The 18,249-nt window shown below is 33.6% G+C and overlaps 1 long non-coding RNA gene across 1 annotated transcript; it reads right to left on the bottom strand.

Moving 5' to 3' along the window:
* Positions 1-9,680: 9,680 nt before the first annotated feature.
* Positions 9,681-18,239, bottom strand: LOC126870191 (uncharacterized). The gene is made up of 10 exons (XR_007691212.1): positions 17,897-18,239; positions 16,742-17,486; positions 16,434-16,529; positions 16,079-16,357; positions 15,735-16,003; positions 15,555-15,651; positions 14,876-15,392; positions 13,529-14,635; positions 9,776-12,494; positions 9,681-9,701 (listed from the first exon to the last, which is right to left on the bottom strand). It is a non-coding gene; the product is annotated as an uncharacterized LOC126870191 (long non-coding RNA).
* Positions 18,240-18,249: the final 10 nt, after the last annotated feature.

Below are 18,249 nucleotides of genomic sequence, written 5' to 3'. Positions count from 1 at the left end.
TTCTTGAATAACACCTACATCACCGTCTGCGATATTTAAATTTCTTATTTAATGCTTATTTAAAAGTCAGGTACCTTTTTAATTCCTCTCAAGTTAAACGAGTAAATTTACTCGTTATAGTTGTAACATAAAATGGCTATTTTCTTCAATACCACTTGCATCGCTGTACGCGATACAAATATTAATTATGTATCGAATAATATGTACCAATTGGCTGTAATCGCGGTTAGGTATTTCTTCGTTTGATCTATCAAGAGATCTATTAGGCTATTAGCGAAACACTTATTGATTCCTCAAAGATGTATCTTAACTTAAATCTTAAAGATTAACTAAATGATTATATTTGATTAGTATTCGACACTGTCTATCATATTCAGCCATCTTCTTTTATAATTGATACTGCTCGGATCAATTATTTTATAATAAATTGCAGATTATGCCACGGTATATTATAAGATATTTGTCTATAGCTCTTTTTTTCTAATTCATTGATTTTATTATTAGTCTCGTTGGTTTTTCCTGTGAGTATCTGCTGTACGTACATTGGAAATACATAATGGATACGTACATTATATATATATTTTAAAATATAAAAATAAAAAATTAACAATACTATTATAAATATTGCTATTATAATTAATTAATAATAATTTAATTAGATAATTAAATTAAAATAATTTATAAATATTTAACGTAATAAAATAAAATTTTTTAATAAAATTGATAAAAATTGAATTATCTTGTATATAAGTATATATTAATATATAATTATTAATTTTAAATATATTAATTTTAAAATCTTTATACATATATTTAATTTTATAAAAAAATTAAAATATAAATATAAATATTTTAACTTTAAATTGAAAAAAATGTATTATATATAATTAAATATTTATATATAAAAATTAATATAAATTATAAATATTTTATTATCTTGAGATATATAATTAAATTATTATTATTAATAGGTAATATTAATATAATTAATTTATAATTATTTATTTATTTATATATATATATATATATATATATATATATATATATACGTCGGGTTTACATTAGAATTAGGGTTAGGGGCGTGAAACGAATCTTCGTTTGGGTTACACGTTGTCGTTATGCAATAGAGAAGACATTGACTAGTGCAAATACGATTACCATAGAACCGGACAAGTAACCGTGGTTATTAGATATTCGAGAGACTAATGACAATGATCCTAGGTGCAATAACGAATCCGCGGACAACGGGACGGTAGTCGTACGCACTCGCAAAAAATCTAAGTTGGATTCTGTGTTAATATTCGCTGACCGTAAGGAGTTAATCCTTTTTTGTCGATGAGACCGCAAGAGAGAGAGACTTTCCGACCCGATGATACCCCAGAGGAAAAATATGACGGGGTGTGTCTAAGGACACGAGATCATCGGATTCGTCGGGGACATCCTACGTTCGGAAAGTAAGGGAAATTGACGTTGCTGCTAATTGGCCAATCTCCATATCGGTAGTTAGAAAAGGATGCTAGCCGCCCTTGAGGGAGGTTTGCTAGTGGGAGACGTCGTTCGTGGAAAAATAGGTCTCTCCTGTCTTCCCGTAACTGGGACAAAGACTGTGTATCTGTTGAAGGATTTTAGGTAACTAGATATTAGTGTTTATGACGGTCCTCGGGCTAGCCGATCACGTACTGTGGAGACGCGTCGACATCTGGTAAACATCCTGCCCGGAGAATAGGATCTGCGTGTGGCGAGCGACAGAAACCGTTGGAATGTTTACTGCCATGTGCCGCTACAAATCTTTCTTTTAAGGAGAGCTATAGGATTACTTAATGCCTTTGTTAGATGGTGAGTTCGTCCCGTTGACCGTGTGACACCAATTACCTCTCAGAGAAAAGGCATCGACTCCCGACTGTCGGACGCCAACGCCGCGACGCATCTTAGTCCCCATCAGAGATAAGGCCCCAACACCGACTTTCGGACTCCTTGGAATCCACACCAAACCCCCCAACATCCCCAAGCCAGGGTGTATATAAGCCGAGACTTCACCCAGCCCGGGGAGTTCTCGTTCTAGTTGCTGTTCTTGTACAACACCCCTTTCTCTGTTCAACGTTATTCTACTGTAAGTGCTAAAGTCATAATAAAGTTCGATAAAAGAGAATTAATAGTTGGGCTACGACTCAGCTTTCTTTTCTCTCGCAACCCAAGTACCAACTTTACGTGACATTTTGGCGATCCGTGCCAGGATCCATCAACTTCAAGAAAACGAAATTACGCATTTCGGCATACGTGCATCATTGAAGATTGAGGGATCAGCGGACCTCTGCAGATCAGCTCACTTTGCGTGAAAACGACTTCTACGGAAAGCGGACTACGGTCATCACCAAAACTGAAACTGGTCACGAAAAGAGGAATATTCAGGTAAAGAACTGGATTCTTTTAAATATTATCGTACTCGTCGCAATAGCTTCGCTAGTACAGACTCCAACAACAGTACAATAACCACTATGAGCAAAAAATCAGAAGACACATCTTCTGTTAGCCCTATGGCTACTGGTGTGGATCCAAGTATTCGGGCCATACTAGACGCTATGCAGAAGCAGAACGAAATCAAGTTAAGAAAACTGTTAAAGGAGACTATTAAAGCAACGACTAGTCGGAGTTATCAGGGTAGTTTAGTTTCTCATAATTTGAACAAAAGCTTGGAGAAAACAGACGTTACTGTAGGAAATGAAGAAATGGTTTTGAAAGAATTTTCAAAAGAATTGCAGTCTAATGTAGAAAATTCTTATGAAAAGAAAGTATCAATTGACACCGCTTCACAGGATTATATTTTCATTAAAACAGACTTAATGTTTGATGTCAATAGCTCAACAGAATACCAGAAAGAGTCTGTGAAACGAAAGAAAGAAGATATTGCAGTATTGTATAATGATTTGTCACCATCTTCGTCACAAGATACTCAAAATTTACAAGAATGGTTTGACAAAAAAAGTAAAAGTTTAGGAGAAGCAGAAAAAGATCATAACAAGAAGGATAATATTTCAATGAGAAATATTTTGGACGGCGATACAAATAAAGAAAACCAAATTACGAAACGAAGGAATTAGAAGCAGTTAGTAAATCAACTGCTGAAAATGATACAAAATCAATAGACAACGTTGAACAAAATATATCATTAGAATCCATACAAAAAGCAAGAGATAATGCTTACAATAATGAACATTTGCTTATAGAAGAAGACCAAATGATGACAGCGAAAAATGCGTGTGACACTACAGAATCAAAAACTTCAGCAGATCTTATGTCGAGAAATTTAGATGCTAATACACAAGAGAAGTCTTTAGAGAATAAAGATGACAAGAATCCATCTCCATCTATGTTAGATAGTAGTAAACGGAGCAGTCGTTATAATGTTGCTGCAAAGCCTGCTACTTCGCCAAAATTTGAAGAAATTGTTTATAATCAAACCAGACAATCAAACACAAATAAAATTTTGCGAAGCGCTTTAAAGACGAAATTAATCGAAGACAAGTGTGAAATAATTAATAAACAAAAGGCATCGGAAAATGTAGAAAATAAATATGCCAAAGAAGAAAAAAGAGGTGTTAAACAAAAATCAATTTCAGATAGTGAAAACGAAACAACTGATACTCGTCAACGAAGGGAAGTTCTTTTAACGAACACAGCTAGTGATAGCGATAGGTATAAATCTGTAGAAAATGATAATGCAGTAACGGGTGTAATAGCAACTGATGAAGCGAAACATAGAGGCAGACCTAGGAGATCGGATAAAGTCGAAGTTAAAAAAGATGAAGATACAAGGAAGATCCTACAAAATGAGAAGGGTGGATTAGAAGAACAAAGAAAACTCGAAGAAGATACAAAAGAAGAAACTACAGAGACAGAAGTCAATTCAAAAGGTATATTAAATAATAAGTGCGATTTACTTGATACCGAAAGAGCTATTGAAATTAATGATACGGTTCAAGATATTAAATTTACTGAAGGTAGAAGCCGCACTCAAAATGATATGGAAGATGTAGTAGAAGATTCACAAGAATTATCTAATAAAAGTAAGTTATCAGAAATAAGGATTGCACTTAACAAAATTGAATATACAAAAACCATTTTACGGAATAAAAAGAATTCATTAGAAAGAGAAAGAGGAGTAAGAGAAAAGAAGAAAATGTACAGACAGAAATTATTTCAAAAAATATATCAGATGATAAATGTGATTTGCTTTAGAAAAAAAAAAAAAAAAATATTATCCACAAACTACATTAGGAATTTATCTATTTTAGTGAGGAGAAAGAGGAAGGATAGAGGAGTTGATCAATAGACTGTGGATTTTGAAGCGTTTATGAAAAACTTACAATTTTAATAAAATATTCAATGTAAAGTCTTTGTTATAATATTCAAATAAATAGATGAAAAAAACTGAGTTTGCATAATTACTCATGGCTTATTGATCAATCATGCGACTCGTTCAGAGGTAACTCGAGTTGTAAAGGCGACAATTTATTAAAAATGGTATATCTGACGTACGATGCATTTGCTCATGTTAAACTATTTAAATAAGTATAAAAATCACGCGAAAAAAAATCTACTGAAAATAATGTTGAACTAGTTAATAATAATAAATCATATAGTGAAACACAAACCTTAAATCAAGATTTTAAGTTCAAAAAAAAAAAAAAAAAGAAAAAAAAAGAAGAAAGAAGTTGATAAAATGACAGCAACATGTAGCAGCAGGCGAGAGAAAATAAGCCAAATTTCTAAAAGAAGAAACGATGCTCAAGAACTCGAAATTTCTCGAGTGGATATGCTAAACAACGAATTTAATGAACAGTTGAAAGAACGTGAAACAGCAATAGAAGACTTACATCAAATGTTAAAGCATCAATCGGAAATTCATAAAGTTACCTTAAATGAAGCAAGTTTGAAAATAGGAGAACTCTCTGATAAAATTAAATGTTTTAAAGGAAAAGATAGCCAGATACCGAAACGTAATGAATTACTCGAAGAAGAACAGAATAAATGGAGAAGTTTAGAAAAAATGATTACAGAAAAACTTGAAGAAGAAAAATCCCGTTAGGAAACAGCTGAAGACGAAGTGAGAAAGCTTTCCAAATATAACGAGCAACTTCTAAAAGATTATCAAGAAATCCATAAAAAAAAAAAAAAGAGAGAGAAAGGATATACGCTGAGGTTGTTCATCATAATCACAGGTAAAGAATTAAACATGTACCTCAACTGAAAGATAAAGTCAATCGACAGGATTTATATGCGAAGAACATAAGAACACAATATATAGAACAGCACAAGATGATCGAAAAATTGAGAGCAAAAGGAAAACGTGTGCATAATAAAGGTAAAGAGAACACATAATGTATCTCCACCAGGGGCGCATGATCCAAAATTAAATAATAAAATAAAAGGTTTTGTTACTGAAAAGTTAGAGAGATTTCATGACAACAAAAGCATTGCCTGTGCAGAGTGCAGTGTATCAATGTGCACTAAAAATGCAAGCAACGTGACGATTACTTTTAGAACACCACAAGCACCACGAAAACACAATCAAGACCAAACAAGATCAAGTTCAAAAGTGAAGTTACGCGAGCTTATTACTGCTAACGACCAAAAATTGAATTACGATCCCGAGCATCAACTCGCTGATTGTTTCTTCGGCCAATCGCGGGGAGACGTACTCGCGAGGAGAAACGTCAACGGGGGTCGTAAATCCCCGTTACGATTATAACAATCGACACCACGAATTGATCGATCCCCTGATTTTCGTTGAGATAATAAGGGGTGATTGAATTTGTATAACACTGGGATTCACAGTATTATAAAGTATATATTTCCAACACTTAGTTACACTGACGTAGAGAAATAAATAGTTAACAACTTGTCGCACGAAGATGCGATAGATATGTACGGTAGAGCAGGGCTCTTATAATGGAAATTAATGTGTCAATGGTCTTAGCACTATGATATGTTTAGGAGAGAAGATGTATGTTCGACAACACCGAGAACCGACAAAAGATGTGCATGAAGTATGCGACTCTCGCGCTATGTGTAGACTGCCGCGTTAGGCGTTAGTTGATAGACTGTCTGTCGCTCTTTTTTTTTTTTAATACGGAAGAAAAGTTCGGTGTGGGTGTGCCCCTGTGCCTAAAGAACGCGGATTCGTTGGTCCCACTTTCGTTAGGAAAAGTGAGGGTAACGAACCGCGGTGTCGATTGGTCATGACCTGCACTACTGCTCGAAGGGATGAGTATCGAGTCTCCTACCATCGTGGTGGATAGATGACTGTGTGCGTGAGAAAAACCTAGCTTGTTTTATTACAGGGCTATTCGGATTTTCCTAATGGGTGCATACCCGCTTTCTCCGTGTTTTAAATGCGACTAATAAACCCAAGGACACCTCTAAAACCGACTGTGTTTCGAGCATATTTTTAAGCTTTAGCAATTCTTCAAGACAAACGGATTGAAGACATATGGCGAAACAATGCAGGGAAGTGAAAGTTATGGTGGGTCCTTAGGTTTATTGAGGGTCGAAGTGACGTTACGCAGGTCGGTTGTTGTCCGGTCGCGCGGGCTGGCGTGCAGATGTTTTAGGCGTCGTAACACTGATCTTCAAGTAGAATGTTCCGACAAAGACAGGACGACACAAGAGTTCGAGAAGCATATAGAGGACATGAAGAAGGAAGTGCAAAAATTAGAATTGCAATTCGACGAGTTACAAAAAAAACACACACACACACACGCACGTAAAAAGAGTTCAATCTTTTGGAATACAAATTGAAGAACTAACAATAAAATTAGAAGAAATAACATAAGTCACAAATATGAAGTTGACTTGCTGGAACAAAAAAAAAAAGGCCAAACTTAATTCATGTGTTAGTAATTCAATGGAGGAACGTGAAGCTGGAGCTAAAAATGCAAAAGAGATAAAATGTAGTTCTTGAACCACAAGGACAAATAATCTGCCCTTCAATGTGAACTAAACGAACTAAAGGGTGAATATGAAAAAGTGGGTGATTTTGGATATAAATATGAAGAAGAAACTAATAAATTGAAACTGGATTTTAGTAAAGTAAAAGATATGAACGAACAAAATAATTTTCTTAGAAAAGAACTGGAAAACGTCCAAAAACTTTCCAAAGATGTTAATAATCGCTTACTCGAGGCGAACCAAAAATTAAAAGATTCACATAGAAAACACACTCTTATTTGAGAATTGAAAAAAAAGAAAAAAAACATCAGGAAGAATTAGGTGATATAATAAAACTTCATGATGAAGAAAAATATAAACTGATACAGCATTGGTGTTCTGTAGAATGTCAAACTGCCATAAAGGGTTACATTGATGGAAAAGTGCAGTAAATATTTAAATAACAATCCATGACTTCTTAAGTAGTTGTAACAATCTTGATGTTTTACTATGGAACAACTAGATGAAGTGCACAGTGACATTAATAAAGTAGAATCATCGATAAAAGTAGATGTATCTTCTTCATTAATATCAGAATCAACGACTGATATTATAAAGAATGTGCACGATATTCCAGAAAATCAAAAAAAAAAAAAAAAAAAATAAGTCACAGGAATGTACAGATAATACAATTCAAGATGGTTTAGTAGTAAATAAATGTGATGTAACAGATTTAAATAAAAACAAAAAAAAATTTTTAAAGTAAGGAAAGTAGTGAGACAGAGAGCATAAAGAACGTTGCGATTAATGAAGTAGAACAAGAAATAATAAATAAGGACCCACAAATTGATGATCAATATAAAAAAAAAAAGATGAGAAATTTCAAGAAGAGCAAGCAGAGAATACAACTGAGATTGGAGATCATTCAAGATATGCAGGTGACACATCTTTAGATAAAGAAAGTACGAACGATGTTGAAATATTTAATACAAATGAGGGTGAACAAAACATTGAGAAACACAACGTTTGTACAGTGTTAAATATAGATACAGTTAGTGTTACTAATGCTCAGTGTCAAGCATTAATTAAAACACTTGGTGAAACTTTTGATGATAAAGCCCAAACATTGCATCTCACGGATACAGACACAGATTTGTCTAAACTAGTTGATAGTAGTTCAGAAGTAATGGTACTGACTGTAGAAACTACTATATATTAATGATATGAATGAAAGTACAGAAGAAAATATTGTTTTAACTGTACATGAAAAGGATGCTATTGTAAATTCCAATGAAGAAAAAAAAATGTTTCTGCAGAACAAAAAGGAATGAAGAACGCTGAAATTGTAAATGAAGAATTTAATTCGATAGGTTAAGCACGAGAAAGTGATGGAACAATTATAAAAGTAATTTCAACAGAAATTGTGGCTCAAGAAGTTTCTGAAAATTGTAGCCAGAAATACAATTATGACAAAATAAATCATACAAAGACAAGAAACGATTCTATAACTCCTATTACCTCAGGAGTAATTAGTGATCTGGAAACTGCAGATGACATTGATATTAAAGAAAAGAATAACAAGAAACAACAAATGGAAATGGCAAGATTGATCTTTTGATAGTTCACATAAAATTAATGTAGAAAAGAAAATTATTCATAATAAAATTGTCGTACTTATACATGTTGCTAATACAGAAGGAAGGAATAAATCTATAAGTGAAGCAGATAAAGTGCGCATAACTAACAAAAGAAGTGTCATTCAGGATATCTTTGATGATTGGGGCATTGAAAATGCAGAAGATGACAGTCAGTCGGTATCTAAAGCTCCAGATACTGTGGAAATTGAATTGAAAAGTTTACTAAATGACACAAAAACACGAACTATAGAGGAAAGCACAGTTGTACTGGTTGAAGAAGAAATTACATGCATGGAAAAAGAACCAGTTGTAGATGCTGAAAAGGCTTTAGAAGTTGCTAAACAAAACAAAGAAATGCAAGTATCAAAGGAACAACTGGATAACAATCAAACTATAAAGAAACAACAAGATAGTATAAAACCATTACTCAAAGACCACTAACTCATTCTATATCACAGGCTGTTAGAAAGTCTACAAAAGATTCAACACGTGATACTGCGGCATTTCGTCAAACTTAGCAAATTATCCCTATTAATCGTAGTCGAAATTTAACCAGCCAACAACCTTCACAGGTTGAAATAGCAAAAGCATATACCACGACGAAGAAGAACAAGTACAAGTCGAACCAGTCAGAGTCCAATTCCATCGCTCCATACTGAGGAAACACCAAGATTTTGGAGGACCAAAATCAATCTAAAGAGGGGGGTATGTGACATCAATCACATCTCAACCTACATCAGTGATAATACATCGACACCCGACCTTCGGACACTTTTGGACACATCACCACCTTATCATCATAGCATACACCAAGGCTGTGACGCACCTCCGTCCACATCAGAGATAGGATATGGACCCCCGACCTTCGGATACTTTTCTACATCATAACCTACACCTAGCCCCTCAACATCCTAAAACCAAAACGTATATAAACCGAGACTTCACCCAGCTCGGGCAGTTCTTGTTCCTCTTCTAGTTGCTGTACTCATACAACCCCTATTCTCCGGTTCGGTGTTATTTTGTAAGTGTTTATAATAAAGTTTTATAAAGGAAAATAAGTAGTTGGGTTACGACTCAGCCTTCTTACTACCACCCAAGTACCAACTTTACGTGACAGGAGCCGCCTCGGACCTAAGACTGATAATATAGGACTTGGGTTAAGTAGTAGAAAGGTAGTCGCGATACACTATGTGGTTTTTAATAGTTCTTACACACGGTGTGTACGCGAACCTTTCCCACCAAACTAGATTAAGAGTGGGGCCGCTCCACTGGGATACGTCGCAAGAGAGGGTAGGAGATCCGACCGGCCTTGGATACAGTGTCCAGCCGTGGGAGGGAGGAATCCGTCTTCAATGTCTCTGCCATGTACATAGCTTTGTTTCCCCCTCCTTCCATTGTGTCTAAGGCATGAGCCTGCTAGGTAAGCCTTACTGATGAGTCCACTAGCAGGCTCTGGACGAAACACACTTTTTTTCTTCTTTTTCTCCGTCTTCCTTCATATATCCGTGATAATTGTAGGCTGCTGGCTGTAGATGTCGCTTGCCGGGGTGTAGTACTGCTGTATTTTCTTCTTATTTAGATGTCGTGGAAGAAAAATCGCACTTTGGAAAAGTACGAGGCGCCGGGATTTGAACCCGGGATCCGAACGTTTGTACTCTATGGCGCTAACCACTGCGCTGCCGTCGTCCGACACTAGTTGGTTTCGAGTGGTGAGATTTGCGTTCTCGTGTGCCGCCACGAGAGGAAATCTCAGTGTGGGTGTGCTTTCTGAACGAAGAACGCGGATTCGTTGTTCACACTTTTCGTTAGGAAAGTGGGGGTGCCCATTGATTATAGCCAACGTTAATGAATGAAAATAGGAGGAGGAAGCCTCCTACCAACGTGGCTCGTGGGTGACATTGTATATTGGAAAAATAACTACCCGCTTTCTCCGTTATTTGTAAGAGTGCGCAATAAACCTAAGCATTGTTCTAAGGACCATCCATAAACCGAAAACACTTACAGGGTTAGAGATTCCTTCAAGCTATTAAGATTACGTCAAAGGATTCAGTTTATAGTATATAGTATGTAGTAGATCAGTATATAGTATAAAGCTTCAGACGGCGCACGGACCATCGTACGCGCCGTAACATAGAGAGTTATAAGAATATACATAAAATATAATTAAACATCGCAAAAATAACTTAATTAGAAATGACTAGAATGTATGATGTATAATATAATGAATTCAAATTGTCTAAAAAATACTACAAATTTATAGAGATTTTACTATAAAATGTTTTTAACAGAAGCTGATACAGTTATATAGCATTTTCAAGCATTTACGAACATTAATGTACGAATTTGAAATTAGCAATATTGAAGCGCGGTACTCGGAAAGACGAATGTACATGGATAATTGTATGCACTAATCAACGATACGGTTATAATTGCATGCTTGATAGAAAAATATCATCGTAAAATTGATATGATTTCATGGAAACGCGTCTAACTTGGTATCTCGAAAGTATCTTAAGCAAACTAATTAGCGTGCCTGTTATGTCTTTTAAAATGTAAATTAACATGTAACAAAGAAACCTTCATCAATTTGATTCGCTTCAAACTGCGCAAATAAGTAGTATAAATAATATTTGTGATAGATTTGGCATCAATTCCATGTTTCCTTTAATATTTGCCTTTAGAAAGTCCAATTCGTTTCACGATTATACAAATTACTAAAAAAATGTCTATATTAGTAATTTATTTATTTTGCATTAATCGTGACATGTTAGTTGCATTATGTTATATGTAAACTACCACAGAGGAAAAATGATCATCTTTCAGTTATTAGTTTTCTGATTTTAATGTCATTTTATGAGTACTTTAACACGAGGTACTTGTAAATGAAAACAACCAATTAGGTCTAAAAACATAAGCCTGTTACCAAGACTCTTATTAAATTGAACAAGCTTCTCAAAAATCGAACGTGCATATTAACGCGAACTTATTATTTGACTGATTTGACTGATTTGACTGACATCCGAAATTGGTGAGATCATATGAAATTTTGCTTTTCGCGGTTCGGTGTATAAGAACGCGTCACCGATTGCTCAACTTTCGATATAAAAAGCGGATCAAGTCTACCGGATTATCCTACAGACACGCATTAATTCGTAAGAGTTAGTCATCATCTGGATAATAATTATCTGAAGAAACTTTCAACGTGAAAATATAAAATTTTCATTGATTACATATTGCGTTCGCCATAATTGAAAAAATGGTAAACCTTCGATCTCATCTTTCTAATACACATTTTCTTTACCTCGTGATAAATAAATTCTTGGAAATTTAGGAAAATTTTCAGTGATCATTTTAAGGAATTTGACAAATTTCCAACGAGACTATGTGACACCGTTAGGTAAAAGTGATTCAAATGTAGTAGCGATATTAAACGAGAAATCTATAAAGGTGTCATTAGAAATTCTAAGAATGTCTCTGCATCTTTATCTTAGGTATTACGCCAATAGTTTTCATTACCGTGATGTAATATTTATCATGCTTATTTTGTACGTAAAACGAATCGTTGAAATATTCCCGCAGCTAACGAAGCATTTCCCAAAAGTTAAACCGAAGAAATTAACGCGAATAGTTAAGTGAAATTTTTCCATTAACTTGCTGACCAACCGGCAAATAAAAAATCATAAAAATTGTTTCAATGTGTTGAGGTCACGCATAACTTCTTTTTTCATTGACGATTACCAAGCAGGTAAAATTTCGAAATTGTACGAAGGCCACGTGACCAGATCGTATTGGAATTTGAAGTGCATGGAAAAAGACAACTCGAAGTACAAACCTTGAGCTGTACTACTCGAAGTACAAACGTGAACTAATGGATGCAGAAAAGCAATTAACGCCAAACATCCGAACAGCATCTTGGAGCCCGTCATTGTTCTGAAATAAAAGAAGTGACGAATTAAAAAGACGCAGGACTAATAATAATAAAGGAAACTTAGTTCGTATTATAAATTGAATTTACATCAGAAAAGAAGCACGATCAAGCGAAACAGATCGTAGAAATGACAAATATCATCGATATACGTTTCAGTGTAATTTCACTTTTGAAAATTATTTAGTTTAATACGATCGTATTCATCGCTCTGAAACTTTCATTGTGCTGCAATTTGTGCTGCGTCTTTTTAATTTCTCTACCTTTCTGTGTTTTCGGAAAAATTACTTGAAAGATTAAGAATTTCTTGCCTTATTTTATTTTCGATTAGTTAGGATTTGATTATTCCAGGTAAGGTTTATTATTTATAACAGGTTTTATCACTTGTTTATTATTTAGGAGTTTGTTATTTTAGGATTAGTACCTTTTAGGATTTCTTATCCTTCGAGTTTCTGTTTCAGATATCTAGGATTATTTATTCGATTAAGATAATTTAAGAGTTTCACAATGTACAAAGAAATAATCGCGTGAAATTTAGATTTATGCTTTAAACGTATTAAACACGCGGTAATTTCAATGTCTATAGCCTCGAACGTGTTCTGATTAGTTGTGTCATTGTCTGTGACATTGAAATCACAAAAATCCATTGCAAGTGTGCTGTCATGCAATGTGGATGTAATTGGGTTTTTTGGGTATTTCCTGTATCATCTGATTTGTACAGTACTATTTTAACGCAAGGACGGGAAAGTTATTATATATTTCCCGTCCATTATTTGAATCGTTGTAAAGTGTAACGAATTATATTCGATTCGAGGAGATGTTAATGAATTACCCATTTCATATGTAATTACGTGGAAATAAAAATCATTGCAAAAATAATTGATCTAATGACAACGGAATTTCCAATATTTTTTTGTTTCGTCACGTCTTTTTCATAATATATCTTTTATAGGTACGTGATTTATTAATCGTTCGAATGGAAATAATTATTCGTATAATATTCAAACGATTCTAGCCATAAAATAAATTAAAACGATACCTGTCAATGATATGCAATCTGCGTATGACGTCAACCTCGATCTATGCTTATACAAGAAATTTTATCAATCAATGACTAGATATACAATAATCAAATATTATAAAATTTCCTGAAAACCTTTAGGTGTTAATATCTTTAATATTTGCAAGTTATTGTTTAGCGCTAATTAGTTAGAATGTAACAAGTGGTGTACCAGAATTGAGATAACTAAGCCACACGAACAATCTTATTTAGATCTTTTTAATTTTTTAATTCTCTTTTGCTCTAATACTTCGTAAAATTAATCTTCATTAGCTACTACACTTCATAGAATAACAAGAGATAATTTTTCTTATATAACGTTTCATTCATAAAATCTATCATTAAAGTATATCTTCATAAAAATATCATTCCATACTAACGGTATATTTGGTGTCATACGAGATAACAGTTACCAGTGATGACATATGTAACTTTATAAAGATATCTCGTTTTATTATATATTAAAAGAATGTACTCATTGCTGCTATATTTCAGATGAAAAAAAGGAGGCAATGATTTTACAGTAAAATCGTTCGTTTACAACTGATTCATTTACATTTCATGATAATACTGTGCATTCTGAATATGCTATGATTTGGTTTAAAATAATAAATAGTCCATTCTTGCATACTATTGTTCCAGCTTTACTTGTATTTTCGATATTGGTATAAATAGAAAGACAATTAATGTCGTTCGAGTCTATTTTCGGATCATTTATATTACGTTTAATCCATATAGTTATTATATGAGACATAGTATCGTAAAATTTGGAAGAATAAAACGTTCGTACAGGAAGTACATTTTATAAGAACTCCAACAAATCTGCGTGTGCACCAAAAATACAAACCGATAGTGATTGTTCATAAGTTTATATACATTATCTAATGTCAATCGAAGGTATCAATTCTTTTTCTCCATAAGAGTACTTTTTCATTTATATGTGTTCAAAAATACGTTCAACCGTGAAGCATATGTCACCTACAATGAAAAAGAGTTTTCCTATACTTAATATTTCCTTTATATACCTATGAAAGTCTATTCTTCGCGTAGTATGAAATTATGAATAAATCTGGAATATTGTTCAATCTGAAAAGAAAAATAACTTATTGACATCATTCATTGATACGAGATTCAGAATGTTTGTTTTGTCTTGCAGAAAAAGAAGGCAGCCCTCCCTTTCTTTTAATGTGAAATAGAAGGCGAAAATTTGAAAACAGATTTTTTGGAAATTTACTTGCAAATATCGTTTTCAATATCGTGATTTTCTTCCCAATGGTACTGTACTTTCAAATTTTCCAGTATCCCTCTAAAAACAAAAAGTCGAACCTCGTTATTATTAACATAGGCATTACAAGGAAGAGAAGTATTAGAAAGCAGCTCCTTTTTATTATGGATTTCTTTATAATCGTGTAAATAAGAAATTCCGGAAATTTTTTCCTAAAGAATTTAATTCTTGTGTTTTGAGTGATAATTATTACACTACATACTAACTTTTCGCATACTGTTCGCGTCTAACAATTTCCTAATAATAACTACTTCAAAATAACATATGTTCTTGTACGAATTCAAAAGTACGTATGATACAATTACAATTGATTCTAAAATAATAATTATTTAAAGATATTAAGATACTAATTAAACGTTTCACTATATTTCAAAATCTGGAACAACAAATTTTTATTTATAAAAAATGAAACTGTCTTTATATATTCTTTGTCATGATGCTATTTCTTATTACCATGTCGACATTTTTTAAAATTCATTTTGTTATCTCTACGCAATATGAAAATTCATATACTGCTTAATATTTTTTACATATTATCCATCCACCGCATGATATCTCCTGAAAAATCAAAATATTAATGTTATATTATTACAATGCTTCTTAAATTTCAATTTTTGACAAATTTGAAATCCAATATATTTTGCACAATTATTATTTATCAAAAAATTCCAAGTTAGTAACTTTCTTTTCAAATGGCAAATAACATATACTTTGACTTACCTGTAAGTTTTTGTTCCTAATCATCATTTCCTCTTATAGAACATCGTTATTGTTCTTATAATTACTACCAGTGTCATAGATATTGTAGTGGCTACAACTGAATTAATAGAAAATGATAAATAACTGTGTATAACACTAACACATAACTGTGTATAACAATGACACATAACTTTTACTTACATATCAGTCGATAAGGGATTACTGTGATATCCTGTTGATGTTTCTTAAGGCACTTGCTTAGGTGCGATACGGTATCATTCCTTATGGTATACTGTAGATAAGTATTTTAGAAAATAACAAGAATAAATCTAAATTATTCAGAGGTTCCAGTTTCGGCTTAGACATAAATACAGGACCATTTGCAAAGAAGAAAGGGTGCGTTTCTACAGCCTCGTTATAGTAACCATGAATACCAATCTCTGAATTACTGGTTACTAAACATAAATATCCTATAAAATTTAATATATTTCTTTAATTTTTAATACATACATGAGTTAGTAGTTCTAAATTATGAATCATCCTACCTGTGATATTACACTTTTCCTTATAATATCATCACTCAAGTGAACAACATTAAGATCATGTAAACCATGTCATCCTATCTTACTGTGAAGATGCTTAGTTATGTTATCTAACATTATAAAAATATCATCAGATGCAAGTCCTTTTATTCACATCACATGGCCACGACGATCTGGTTCTTCGTTATATAATGTTCTAAAATTTGTCGTATATATAGGATGTACAAACCGTGATATCAAGGTATCAGTTCTTCCTTCCCAAGGGACAGTTTCATTAAAATTCTGATAGAATTAAAAATTAATTATTAATATTCTAACAATCATATATGTTAAATACATTATAGTCAACGATATATACCTGAGCGAATGTAGGGGTGATTCCTTGATAATTATAAATGTCATCAGCCCACATCATTGTGCCACTTCTTTGTACTCCAGCCTCTAGATTAACAGCCTAAACAAACATACGAAATTTTATAGAAGCTGTACAAAATATGGTATATATGCGCAATATTGAAGCGTTCAAGGGGATATAAAGGTAATGTACATCACATACACGTGTACTCTCATGCAACAAAATACAATTAGATTTAATAGTATAAGCTCTTTTATTCATCATAATAGATTGGAAATTTAAGTGTCTTACGAGGGTGAGTAAAAAGTTACCCGCTCTGTCGGTGTAGAATTTATTTTAAGCAATTGTCAAAAAAGACATACATCATTTTTTAACATAATCACTCGATTTCTGTATACACTTTGTCCATTTGCCGAAGGACCTTCGTATTTTCTCATTAAAAAATTTTTTGGGCTGAGCTGCGAACCACGAATGCATCGTCGTCTTCACCTTTTCATCAGCTTTTTCGGCATCCATCTCGCACAAACTTTTTAAAACCCAAATCTGTCGTGCACTATTGCATAAGCAGAGCCGTGGCTGATTTGCAAATGATTTGCCACATTATCCAGTGTCACTCGTCTATTCCATAGAGCATAAGTTCATGAGCACGTTCAATGTTGTCATCGTGGATGTGGACGGGCGTCCAGCTGTTTTTTCATAACACTTGTGCGATCTTCTTTGAACTTTTGTGCCCATTCAAACACACTTCGTGACAAAACACTTTCTCCATAATGTGCATTAAATCTTTGATAAATATAGGCATCAAACATAACCTCCGACCACAAGAAACGAATCACAGCATCCTGCACTGTTTTCCTGCAAATCACCATTGCAAAGCGCCATTACTCGCGCAACGGTCACAAACGAATTGACGTAACACAAAGAAACCTGCGCAGCAGCACTGAACAGATATTGACGTCATACGAAGAGTGCAGATGGATCAATACGGTCGACAGAAGTTTTAACTATCTGGAGTGCGGATAAATTTTTACTGAGAGTCGTATAGGAATCTATAATCTGTAAGTACACCTTTGGCTGAATGGAAATTTCTCTTACATATAGTCAAAAATGCAGAAACTGTGTATTGAATTGGAAAGTGATAAAAAATAAGTGAAGTTTCGAGGTTGCATGTGATTGCATGAGTACACAGGACGTTTTTAGCGAATAAAAAATAATTTTGAAAGACACGAGACTTATCTTGTATTTTATGCACTCTCTGTGTCCGAATTTCCAGAAGCTCTCTATCTTATGAAGTGTTTTAGATTAGCCGGAAAATTTTGTACGTACATACAAGAAGTATACGATCTAAGTGGAATATTCCATTATTCTCTTGATACAACAGAAACGAAATTTACAGAACTTCTCAGAAAGTTGGTTTATTATTACCAAATTAATAGAATTAATATACGTTTATCATCTTTACATACCTAAGTCGTGGAGGTTTATCGTGCGTAAAAAATTAGTGTCGTTTCAAAGTTACATTTCGTACATTTTAAGCCTATAATTTGTAACGTACAAAACAATGTAAATTTGAGCTGTTTCTTATCTCCACAATAAGAAAATCCAACTTTACGTTTTTTACACAATGATATTTATGGAACAGTAATATCATATTATTGCATCGCTTGGAGAATGAAGTCAAGGTACGATGTGACCCTAGTGTAAACGCTGGGATACCCAGCTGTGCCGCACTTATAAGCATAAGACACAATACCTATTAAATACGAGGTTAATTCATGTTGTATCAGCAGTGATCCGCCACGGTCAGCCTGAAAGGATC

Source organism: Bombus huntii, chromosome 10, assembly GCF_024542735.1.
Source record: "Bombus huntii isolate Logan2020A chromosome 10, iyBomHunt1.1, whole genome shotgun sequence".
NCBI classification, from domain to species: domain Eukaryota; kingdom Metazoa; phylum Arthropoda; class Insecta; order Hymenoptera; family Apidae; genus Bombus; species Bombus huntii.
The sequence above is the reverse complement of the archived record's forward strand: the minus strand, read 5'-3'. Positions and strand labels throughout refer to the sequence as shown.